The sequence below is a fragment of the Diceros bicornis genome, chromosome 7, assembly GCF_020826845.1.
Source record: "Diceros bicornis minor isolate mBicDic1 chromosome 7, mDicBic1.mat.cur, whole genome shotgun sequence".
Lineage (NCBI taxonomy): Eukaryota > Metazoa > Chordata > Mammalia > Perissodactyla > Rhinocerotidae > Diceros > Diceros bicornis.
The window spans coordinates 69699796-69712953 of NC_080746.1; the positions used below are offsets into that span (position 1 = coordinate 69699796).

Genomic DNA, 13158 nt, shown 5'->3' on the forward strand with positions numbered 1-13158 from the left:
TCTTGAGTGGGGGAGTGAGTTACAGAAAGCTCTGGGAGGAGCGTCAGTCAATGTAGCTCTGCCAATGAGAGAACCCACGCGATCTACGGAGTCTCTCTTGCCTAGGGCTTGAGTCAAATGGAAAAGCAGGCCAGCTTCTGTGTGCCAGCAAGCCTTGGTGGCGGAGAGGCCTTGATGAAAGGAGGTGTCCCTGACTCCTGCCCAACCTGTGCCCACAGCAACTGGCCCTCATAGAGAAAAATGACCAGGATCTGGCTCCCACCCCCAGGTCTCCATGAAAAGATACTGGGTCTAAAAGAAGAGAGACAGATCCTTCCAGATCTTATCTTGACTACCAATAACTAATACTACTAATAAAAATAACAGCAGTTATTGATTGAGGACTTACTGTGCCAGGCCTAGCGCTCAGCACTCTATCTATTCTCCATGGAATCCTCACAGAACGTCTATTGGATGGATGGTTTTAACTCCATTTTGCAGATGAAGAATCAGGCTTCGGGTTAAGGCTCGTAAGTGGCAAAGCCAGTGTGTCTGGGCAGGCTGCTAGGTGGTCTTTGTTAGGAAGACTACCTTCAGTGCTCAAAAATCCACCAACCTTGTGAACAGATCCATTTACTAACCAGAGGTGCACTGAGCGCTGGCTCTGAGCCAGGCAGCATGCTGGGCACGAGGACACACTGGAGAACAAAGCAAGTGCCTGCCCTCAGGAACTTACGATCTAGTGGAGAGAGACTGTTGACAAGTAAACAAATTCACACGTAAGCGCCAACTGTGATCATAATTACATTTATACATATAACACAACAGCTGTGATGGAATCAGACAGGTGCAGAGATTCGAGAAAAACAAGTGAGAGCAGCTTAGAAAGGGTGGTCAGGAAAGACTGCCCTGAGGAAGTGGCCTTGGGCTGAGACCTGAAGGATAACAAGGGGGAGAACGGGGGCCTTCGGTGTGAAGCTTTAGCCCTGGAATCCTGAGACATCCTCCAATGGGGACGTCCTCCAATGCGGAGATGGCTGCCCCAGTTCCTCGGGGGAAAGGGGAACCCCAAAGACAAGGGGGCACATGCAGAGAGCCTTCATGAGTCCAGAGAGCTGACTGACCTGCTCTGTGTCCTGGCCAAGGGTGGGTGGGAGGGCTGTGTCGACTGGGTGGTATTTTCAAACCTCCTTCAGCCCAGTCTCGGGAACCTGCCACAAGTCCTTTCAGGGAGAACACTGCAAATTAAACTCAGTTTTCCTTTAGATCCCAAGAAGAAGAGCAGGCCTGGTGGTTGGCTACTCCCTCCCCTGTACTCTCATGGCAGTCTTTATTCATCCAGCAAGTGCGCTCTGAACATCTTTACGTGCCAAACCTTCATCACACCACATGGTGGTGGCTTATTGTCCTGTCTCTGTCCAGAGAACCTCCTGAGAGCAGAGGCCACATATCTAAGGAAATGAGGGAGGAGTCCCGAGTCATGGCTCCGAGGAGCGTGGGCCCGGCATTTCTAAGCCCCATGCTAATGTGTGACCCGGAGCGAGTTACATAACTGCCTTGAGGACCAGTTTTCTCCCCCATACAAATGGTGTAATAGCAGTATCTACCTCCCAGGGCTGTTGAGAGTATTAACTGAGATTGTGCACACAAAATATTTAGAAAGACGCCTAGAAACAGTGGACAATAAATGTAAACTGTTGTTAGTATTATTATCTTTAGGCAGACTAGCAAGCTCTCAAAAAATGTTGAGAGGCTGCCCTAGTTAGAACAAGAAACCAACGTTACTGTGCCCCTTTCTATGCCAGGCTTGGTGCTAGGCACATACGGGTTGTTGCTTCACTAAAATCTCAGCGTCCGTCCCCATTTTACCGATCAGGAAGCCGAGGCTCAAGGAGGTGAAGTGACTTATCAGAGCACAGAGGCAAGTTGGGATCTAAATTCAGTTCCTGTGACACTGGTTCAGTGACCTGTCCCCGAGGCCAGAGGGTCCTGAGAAGCACAGCTCTCCAGAGAAGGGCGGGTAGAGGGCAGGCGCTCAGCCTCGCCCTGGGTGGTGAGCAGGAACCATCCTCCTCAGTGCTGGCCCACTGCGGTGCTGCCAACGACTGCTTCTTCCCGGCCTGTGGGCGCTTAATGAAAGTCATGCCAACGCGCTGTTTACCGTTCTAATTGCGGAGTTTGGACATGAAGTGAAGAACATATCATGTAGAATGAATAACAAATCAAGCGGCTCCTTTTTTTAGCACTGAAGCTGTGGGAGCAGCCCAGAGTTCACCATCTCTTGTGAAACAGAAGGCTACCACTGCGGCCCCAACATCTGTGTGCCTAGCGCATCCGCCCGCTCCCTCCCTGTGCTCCTGCACCCCGCGCTGAGCTGAGGCATCCAGGGCTGCGGGCTCGCCCTTCGGCCTCCATGTGCAACTACCAAAAGGGAAATGGAAATGCGGGCTTTCTGAAAGCAGGGTGGAAAACCAGCTGAGCGCTCACTGCACCCAGAGCGGGACCAGTGCCAGGCAGATAACCGCAGGTGGGTCCAGTGGGTGTCTGTGAGGAAGAAGGAGCCCTGTGATGGTCACCTGGGCCATGCCTTGTGGACGCAGCCAGAGCCTAGGGCAGGAAGGGCTGGGAGAGAAAGCAGCGCTGGTGGTCAGCCTGCTCTTCCCAGCTTTGAGCCCCTCTTCACCCTGGGGGAGGATGCTCCTGGGTGTGACATAATTACACCTACGACCATGTTCTAGGCATATGGGCCTGAATCCACCACCCATCAGGGGTGGGGTTTGGGGTACATCTTTACAGCTTTGAGCCAACATCTTTAAAGTGGGAATAGGTGGCAACATGGTTCTAAGATGAAATGAATTGACATATGGAAGGCGTCTAGGGAGACTGACACAGTAATTATCTATATAATATAACAACATTATATATTGATATACACACACATAGATTACACAAATATGATGCCTATTGTTAAGTAGCAGTTACCATAAAGTTGGCTTTGTTTTAAGTTCTAGATATTTGAGGTAAAGAAAAATTAAGGTTCATGTCCAGGTGACACAGCTAATAAGGGCAGAGCCAGGACTCACACCCAAGCAGCTCCACCAGGGACCAGCACAGTCGGTTCACGTCCTTTCAGTGGGGCTCCAAGGAAGGAGGGAGACTGTGGGCCGGATTACTAAAACAATTCGGTCCCTCAGCACTTACTGAGGAGCAGACACAGAGTAATGAGTTCCTGAGCCCGGGGTGCAGGCAGGATACATCAGGCACCTGCTCTCCATGGATGCTTCAAAGGCTACAAGGATGAGGGAGCCAGTTCAGCCTGGGGGTCCGGGAGGGTGTGACTGCAGGTTGTCAACCCTACTCGTCCCAGCCTTGACTATCTCCCTTCTTCACTGCCCTTGGGTGTGACATAATAACACCTACCATCATATTCTAGGCACTGGACTCAGTGTTGTCACGTACAGGCCATCAGAGCCCTCACAATAATTCAGTGAAGTGCACATTACTGTCCCATTTCACAGATTATAACATAACTGGACGTAAGAAAGATGAAGTCACTTGCCCCAATCACACATGTTGTAAGGGCAGAACTGGGACTAGATCCCAGCCTTGCCTGGCTCCAAGCTCGTGACTGCAGCAGTCACAGCCCTGGCTCCTCTGGAGTAAAAACTATCCCCTCAAACAACCAGCGTGCACTGTGAAAGTGGAAGGGCCACAGGGAGGAGCTGAGGGATAGCTGCCCAGAGGGTGTGCAGAGAGCCAGGCCATCCCAGGGCCAGCCCACTGCACCACCACAGGAACAACAGCCCCTGGAATTCTGCGAGGCTACAGCTCAGAGGCCAATAAATCAAGAGATTCAAATAACCCTATCGGATTAGTCCCCAAATAATGCAGAGCTGGAGGTGACCAGCCAAAGTTTCAGGACTAGGTGAGGCTCCCCACAGACCATAATCCAGTCAGGGCCCTGCACTAACATACAGCAGCTGGTGCCCAGGCAGTACAGCCACACACAAGGAGTCGTGCAGGGCACAAGTGTATCACATGAAAGCCAAGACATGAACTCAGGGAAGTTTTTCAAAACCTTATAGCCATTTGGTGCCTGGCATTCTGATTTATTTATAGATAAAAATCATAGAGAAGTGGAGAAATCTCCCAAAGGTCACAGAGAAGTGGTTGGCTATTTGAATTCTTGGCCTGCAAAGCAAACCTTTTTCAATTGTCTCTGAGACGTTGCTTGAAAGATCTGGGAGTTCAAGAACAATCCATGAGAGGCTGCTTATGTTCCATGTGTTGACCTCGGGAGCATCGCCAAGCAGGGGGGTGATGGCTTCATTATGACCCCATGTGGGAACGGCAGTTTCTAGAGAGTGATTAGCGGACAGAAATAAGCAGGGTTTTTCATTCATTTCCCTCTCTCTCTCCTTCTCTCTCTCTCTCTCTGTGTGTGTGTGTATGTATAGCCGAATGAGAACTTGAAAACACGAAGAAGAAATTCCAAAAATTCCAAAAAGCAAAGGCACTAAAGTCCACCTACAATCCCACACTTTTCTTACTTTTATTGAACAAAGATCTGATCCAACATGGAATTCATCTCCAGGTTAAAGCAGAATACTGCTTTCAACTCCACTCTAACCTTTATACCTTGAGTCAAAAAACACTTCCTCAAGCAGAAACGTGGCAGCTGCAGTATTTCAAAAACTTTAAAAGGAATTAAAGTCCCTTTCATCTTCCTTCTTCTATAGGTAAAAATTTACCTTCCCATGGGAAAAGCACTTTTTTTTCCTTTGTCTTCTACAGTCTAGAAGATGTAGGCAGAAGGAATGGGAGAGGCCCTCAGACCCTGACTTGTCCTGTCGTCCCTCCTTTGATGGGATAATGAGAAGGTGGTTTGGGCGGTAGGTTGCAAGCAGGTTGCATCCTATGAACTGTAGTTATCTGAGTGCCCGCCTCCCTTTCCAGAGCGGACTCTTCCAGATCAGGCACCTGGGCAAAGCTGCCTTTGCCTCTCGCAATTCTTGGCATAAAATAATACTCAGTGCATGTTTCTTAAACGAACAAATGAATGAATGAGTGAGTGATTGAATAAATAAAATCTGAATAAATAAATAAATAAAGTCTTGTGGGGAGATCCCCTTGTTGTATTCTTCCCATCAGAAGGAATTTTCCAGGCTTTGACACTAATTAGGGCTCACATTTTCAGTTATTTTGAAGATTGCTTGGAATTTGCTAACTTAAATAAAATGGTTACGTTTACTCATTAACCAATTACATGCTTCCCAGCAGCGTCACCTCACTAATTTCATTAGTTACACTGTGTTCTCCTCCCCAGGGCCTTCTCTGAGACCTGGGAACAGCACAGCTATATCAGAGCGAACTTTTCAAACAAAATGTAAGCAGAAGCTCTCAAAGCGTTGAAACACAGATGCGAGCCCAGCCCCTTTTGCTAGCCCAAGGCGTCTTTGGGTCCCTAATGTCTTTGGCCCTGCTGGGCCACACTCTAAGTTGCTCTACAAAACCATTCCTCTCACTAGACCAAACTAAATTTTGTCTTCAGGGAAAATGAAACTTTCCAAAACATGAGGACTTCCTGAAAGACAAGCTAGCACATGTTTGGTGAATGAATGAATGAAACTGGAGGAGAAACTGGAGGTCAAAATACAGGCCTCCTTCCTCGTCCTTCTTTGCCAGTGACTTGTGGTGGGCCCTCAGGCGAGTCAGTTCACATCCCCAGATGCCATTTTCTTGTTTTCTTGTTTGTCACAGGTGGAATTCATTCAGAAAATATCTAGGTCATGTGGTAGAGACAAGGCTTCCCGTGCACGCAGAAAACCCTAATCCCACCTCCTCTGTCGTCAGGCCGGGCCATGTGACTAGCTCTGGCCAAAGAAATGTGCAAGGAAGGGACAGGAGGCACTTCTTGACCAAGGCATGAAAGTCAGATTTCCAGTCACACTCTTCCCCTTTGGAGGTGTCGTGGTTTGAATTGTACACCTCAAAAATTCATATGTTGAAGTCAGTACTCAGAATGTCGTCTTATTTGGAAACAGGGATGTTGCAGATATAATTAGTTAGGTTAGGATGGGGTCACACTGGAGTAGAGGGGCCCCTAGTTCAACATGACTGGTGTCCTTACAAGAAGGGGGAATCTGGACACAGACATGCACAGGGAGAACTCCATGTGAAGTTGGAGTCTTGCTGTCACAAGCCCAGGAACTACCAGAAGCCAAGAGAGAGGCTGGAACAGATGCCCCCTAGTGCCTCAGAGGGAGCACGGCTCTGCCAACACCTTGATCTTGGACTTCCAGCCTCCAGAACCGTGAGACAATACATTTCTGTTGTTTAAGCCACCCGGTGTGGGGTCCTTTGTTACAGCAGCCCTGGGAAATAATACGGGGGAAGGCTACACAGTCAGATTGTGAATCCACCAGGGTACCTGAGTTGTTAATGGCCTGGAGAGTCACTCCACCTTTACACAACTTTGTGAAAAGAGTTAAGAGAAATGTCTAAACCCTAGAAATATGGCAAAAAGGGAGGGGAGGTGATCTATCCTTTCAATATTATACTGGGCATTGTCCAACTCTTGTCGCCTAAGAGTATATAGTTTTCCAAGAGCATGTCCTTGTGTTTGACTTCGCTATTTATCTTTTGATTAGTACCCAGATATTACAAAGTTAAATGCTAACTTCCAGATTTCTGCCTGGGTAGGAAAGATCACACTAAAGGCTATGATTTTATTTCCCTGTAGGGCATTAACCACTTCGGTATCTAATCTAGCAATCTTATTCTAACATTCTTTTTCAGAAAATGCCTATAGATACCGAGTTCCTCAAATGTTCTCAGTACCTGCTTAACCATCTTACTGGTTCCCTTATTAGTGAGTTCAATAAGCTTCTGTCCCATGTTCATTGTAATTGGTTGAAGAGTCATGTTTTAATTTTTTCAGTTGACAAAATAAACTTGTTTGGTTAATGCCAGTGAGGTCTGGGGATTGCTTATTATCTGATTGATACAGGTTCTTTCTGGTGTTAAAACCCCAAATGGACAAGCTTAGAAATTTGAAAGAAGGAAACAATGAAGGGCAATGACCCCCAAGATTGGCAGGATGAACTGGGCCAGCCCACAGTCCTGCCTGCTTGTCCTTCTTCCTCTTTCGCCATTCTTGGCCATGGCTGGCTGAAATCCAAGACATGCAGCTCAAATGTAGCCACATATGCAATTTTCAAGAGAGAAAAGAGTTCAGGCTCTGGCTGTGGTGAAGACTTGAAGATTAAAAATATAGAAGAGACTGTCTCCATCACTAGAGTGGAAATTTCATGAGGGCAGTGACTTGCATCTGATTCATCACTGTCTCCCACTGTCACAGGGTAGACCGCCATTGAGATAAGGAAAAAAAAAAAAAGGTAATGAATTAAAAAAGTCATAGAATTCCAAGGTGGGAGTGCCCTTAGGGATTTCTTAGCTTAAGAGGCTACATGATATAGGAACCCTTCATAATGCCCCTGGAGCCTCTGATGGTGGAGAGATCACTCTCGCCTGAGCCAATGACTGGGAAGGGTTTCCACATATTCAACCAAAAATCTGTGTCCTTATAATTTTGGAAGTTTTCACGTCCCTCTTAAATCTGCTCCTCTCCAGGCTAAACAATTCCCCTTCTTTTAGCTCAAAGACATGGTCTTGAGTCTCTTTACCAATCTGGTAATAATAATTGCCAATATAGTCGTGCATGGCTTAACAAAGGGGATACGGAGAGAAATGTGTCATTAGGTGATTTCGTCATTGTGTGAACATCATGGAGTGTACTTAAACCTAGAAGATATAGCCTACTCCACACCTAGGCTACATGGTACTAATCTCATGGGACCACTGTCGTATATGCGATACATCATTGACCGAAATGGCATTATGCAGCACATGACTGTATTTAGTAAGTAATGACTGTGTACTAGGTTTATTGTTTAAATGCTTTATGTGCATCAATTTATTTAATTCTGATAATGACCCTATAAGGTAGGTACTACTATAATCTCCATTCTATAGGTAAGGAATTTGAGGCAAAAGGCAGTTATGACACCCAGCTAAAGAACCCAATTAGTAAGTGGTATGGCTGGAATTAGAACCCAGGTAGTCTGGTTTTTGACCACTATCTATTGCTTCATCATTTGCCTTTCAACATTTCCAGGCTTCTTATCAACGGTGGTGCTCAGGGATGAACATGTGAGGTTTCATAGCAGAGGCCAGAAAGACTGTCACCTTGGGCTGGTCTCTATTACCCAGACAACAGTGTGAGATGCCACATCCCTCCCTGTACAATTGCATGTGGTGGTCCCGTCTGTGCATATGTGAACTTCCCTGGGCTCTCCTTGGCCTCGTGGTCATGGTAACGAGAGAAATTTCACTGAGAGCTGCCAGTGGGAGGGGAAAACATCCCTGGAAATGCATGTTGTGCGTTTGATTTGGACCAAGTCTGGGAGATTCAGAGTATCTTTGGGGTGTGTATCTGTCCACAGTCCCTTTCTGATTTGTATGCTGATCTTGTACTAAGGTGATATCCCTGAGTTCCTCCTTTTCTCATCCCCTCCATGAGCCAGTGAAGTTCTTAAGGGCTAGTAGATGCCTTTGGGAAGCCTCGCCAGGGGGAAGTCCTGCCTCCTCACCCATCGCTTATCCTCTGCACCTGTGTCCATCCCTAGTAGATGAGTGAACTCCAGCCAAGGACACCTAGCCCATCTCCAGGATGACCCTGTCCTCTCTGGTTCTCCCAGCTCACTGGGCAGGCCAGACTCAACAAATTCCTGCCCCAGAAGAGTCCCTACATCTCCCTGTTCTGGGAAATATGTCTGATCTGAGGCTGCTCTCAAGCCTCTTGACCTCCAGTCACTGACAGCCGTGCACCTCAGCTGCGCGCCTGGTGGGAGAGGGCAACTGGGCCCCCGTTCCTGTACAGCCTAGGTACACAAGGGTTCTGTGGGAATGGGGAGGGGGACCCAAGTCTTTAGGATTTGCTGCAGCTCCACATCAAGAAGCTGATATACAAAGCAAGAAGGGAAGGCAGCGCCCAGTATTCCTGGCAAGCACAGCACAACCTCACAGCTTCCCAGGCCAACAGAAGTTCAGAACAAAGAATGTGAGGTAAGTAGATTGCCAGATCTGGCCGAGCTGGGCCTGGAGAGAGTCAGTTCAGCTTCCTCACTGGCAGATAAGAAGACAGGCCCAGATAAAACTAGTCAATGGTGCTAGAGATCAGAATCACAGAGGGTAAAGGTTGGGTAGAGGTGTTGACCCAGAGGAGGTAGAAGGAAGCCCTCTAGGATGATGGGCTTGATCTGGGTGCTGACTGTACGGTATCTACAAATGTAGAAATCCATTGAGCTGTACACTTAAGATGAGTGTACCGTAGTGTAAAATTGTACCTCAATAAAAGAGTAAAACAAAATAAAGGTGCAGAGATGGTTAAGGTGACATCACAAATGTGTGGCAAGACCAAGCCTAGGACTCAGGCTTCCTGTTCCCCGGTTCACTGCCCTTCCTCCTACTCCACTGCATTTTTGCTGCCATAGCAACTCAGTGATGCTCCAATAGTCTATGGGTGGGTTTTGATCAGGGAAGGAACCCATGGCACATGGCACATGAGGTCAAGCAAAGTCAGTGCAGTGTGGATTGGAGCTAGAATCTTGAAGGTTCTATACTGAGCAAGAGTCAGGCATAACGAGTGATAATAATAGTAATAATATTATTACAGCAATACTAATAGCTAGCATTTATTGAGCACTTACCATATGCCAGGCTCTATTTTAAATACTTTACATGTATTAAATCCTCACAACAACATTTATGATATATACCACTATTAATCAATATTTTACACATAAGAAAATAGGCCCAGATTTAAAAACCTGTCCAAGGTTTCACAACTAGAAAGTGTCAAAGCTGACACTTAGACTCAGTCAATCTGGCTCCAGAATCCATGCTCCCAACCACAACACAGACTGTCCCATATTGAATCATCTGTAGCTGGTAGACTGGCAGCCTCTGCTTGAACTGACACCCACCATGCCACAGAGGAAACACCCAATATTTGTTCAATGGTCCAGATAAGCACCAACCCTGCAGATTCCCACACAGATTTGTTAAAGGCAAGTTTACCCATTGTCTTCTGGATCATAAATATTAAAAAGTAGAGAAGGAATTTACAAAAAGATCTAATTACTCGTGACCTGGCCACCTTGGCCCACACTCAAGAACAACGTGGGGATGTTCTGCACTGAAACTCAGTTGCATTTATAAACTTAACAGCATTAATAATCAGAAAATGCAAATTAAAACCACAGTGTGACACCACTATACACCCACCACAATGTCTACAATTTACTGATAATACCAAATGTTGGCAAGGATGTGGAATGAGCAGAATTCTAGTATATGGCTGGTGGGAGTAAAAATTGATACAACTACTTTGGAAAACTGTTTGATTAGTAGATCAGCCTGCTCTGGCTGCCTTAACAAAAGACCACAGGCTGGGTGGCTTAAACAACAGAAATTTATTTTCACACAATTCTGGAGGCTGGGAAGTCCAAGATCAAGGTGCTGGCCCATTCAGCTTCTGGTGAGTGCTCTCTTTCTAGCTTGCTAACAGCCACCTTCTTCTGTGTCCTTACATGGGAGAGAGAGTAACCAAGCTCTCTGGTGTCTCTTCTCATAAGGACACTAATCCTATTGGATCAGGGCTCCAGTTTTACGACCTTGTTTAACCTTAATTACCTCCTTACTCCAAATACAGTCAGGATTAGGGCTTCAACATCTAAATTTTGGGAGGACACAATTCAGTATGTAGTATTCTGCCCCTGGCCCCCCCAAATTCATTTCTTTCTCCCATGCAAGATACATTCATTTTATCCTTAACAGCCCCAAAAGTCTTAACTCATTCTTGCATCAATTCTAAAGTCTAAAGTCCAAATATCATCTAAATAACATCTAAGTCAGATATGGGTGAGACTTTGAGGTACGATTCATCCTGAGGAAAATTTCTCTCCAGCTGTGAACTTGTGAAATCAGACAAGTTATTTCCTTCCCAAATATGATGGTGGGACAGGCCTAGGACAGACAATCCCATTCCAAAAGGGAGAAAGTGGAAGGAAGAAAGTGTTGCTGTGTCCCAAGCAAGTCCCAAACCCAGCAAGACAAATACCATCAGATCTTAAGTCTCGAGAATAATCCTCTTTGGCTCCATGCTCTCCCCTCCAGGCCCACTGGGGTGGCAGTGTTATCCTAATTGCTCTGTGGGGCTGCCCACCTCTTTGGCTTTCTGGGGTGGCCCTGCCCACGCTGCTCGCTGCTTGGACCCACCCCTGAGGCACTGGGCAGGGCCATCTTGGCCCACCAAAACCAGAGAGGCTGGCCCACCCTTTGAGGAAACAGCCTTGCCCTGGGCCTGTGTTGGGAGTAGCAGCCCTGAGGATCTCTGAATCACCTTTAGCCTCATTCTTCCCTTTTCTTGAGGAATAGGGCATGTTCACAACTGAAGAGCTCTATGGTCCTGTCTTGTAGAATCTAAGAGGTCCAACAACCTTCCTTCATTCTGTCTCACTTTCTCTGTCCCCTCTAGTTCAAACTGGCAGTGTCTCTGCTGGTATAATCTACCTCCATTTCTGGCCTCTGCTGCTGAGATGGCTGATTAAATCCATGAGTCTCACCCATGATCTCTTTATCAAATGGTTGTTCAGCCACACCCTTAGTGTTCTCTTCAGAACAAGCTTTCTCATTTTTTTGCAATATAGACAGGCTGAGAATTTTCCAAATCTTCAAGGTAAGGTTAAATGAGGTCATAAGGGTAGAGCCCCAATCTGATAGGATTAGCATCGTTTTAAGAAGAGACACCAGAGAGCTCCCTTATTCTCTCTCTCCTGACACATGAGCAGACAGCGAGAAGGTGACCATTTGCAAGCCAGAAAGAGAGCCCTCACCAGAGACCAAATCAGCCGACACTTTGATCTTGGACTTCTCGACCTCCAGAACTGTGAGAAAATAAATTTCTGTTGTTTAGCCACCCAGGCTGTGGCATTTTGTTACGGTAGCCCTAGCAGATTAACATAGGCAGTGTCTCCAAAAAGTGAACATTTGTCAACCCTACAACTCAGCAGTTCGACTCCTAGGTATAAACCCAAAAGAAATGAGTGTGTGTGTGCACCAGAAGACATGAACAAGAATGCTCATAGCAGTGGTATTCATAATACTCCCAAATTGGCAATACCCAAGTGTCCATCAACGATAGACTATATCATGAATATGGCATATTCATAAAATGGCATATTACATAGTAATAAAAATGAACAAATTACAACATGTAACAGCACGGATGTACTTTACAAGTATAAAGATGAAAGAAAGAAAAAACCAACATGAGAAAGCATATACCCCATGACCCTACTTACGTAAAATTCAAAATCAGGCAATACTGCTCTTTTTTTTTAATCTGATTGCTGGTTACATGGGTGTGCTTGCTCTGAAAATTAATCAATCTGTACATTTATAATTTGCCTATTTTCTGTATATATGTTATGTCAACAAAAAGTTTACATAAAAATAGTTACCCACTAAAAATGTCACACCATTGTGATGATGAAGAGTGAGTTGCTATACGGTGTGGTGTGGGGATAATGTCATGTTCTTACCTGCGAGTGACCGTCAGTGATGCCACAGAACCTTGGCCACAAAATGGATGAGGCGGTAGAGATCACAGTGGACAATCGAGGGGACTCTCAGCATAGTACACAAGGTGATACACATGTCACGACATCCTTCAGTCGTGTGTTTCGGTGGGTAACAACTCTTTGAATCACTGAATTGCAATTGCACAAATATACATATCTTCTATAGCAAAATATCTTTTTTTAAATCACTGTGCACTTCTGGAGGTGAGATAAGTAAACTCTGAAAACATTGTTGATGCAGAACAGGTCAGTCTATGGCATTCTTGGTCAATGGTTGTCCATTGTACTTTGTTGAATAAACCATTTCTCTTGCCTGTGCCTTGACATCCTCTTTGGATATCTGAAGCCTGGGCTATGAATGGGGAATTTTTTAGGATAACTTATGTTCCTGGTAGCTGTCCTTCATTCTCCACCAGAGGAAGGTCATAAGAGCTAGAAAGGGTCTCACGGCTATAAATTTTGGCGCCAGCTGTGA

General features: G+C 46.0%; 1 protein-coding gene across 2 annotated transcripts in view; it reads right to left on the reverse strand.

Annotated features, from left to right (window-relative positions):
* GALNT18 (polypeptide N-acetylgalactosaminyltransferase 18) overlaps window positions 1–13158 on the reverse strand; it is a 342317-nt gene that overhangs the window by 33971 nt on the left and 295188 nt on the right. The window lies entirely within an intron of this gene.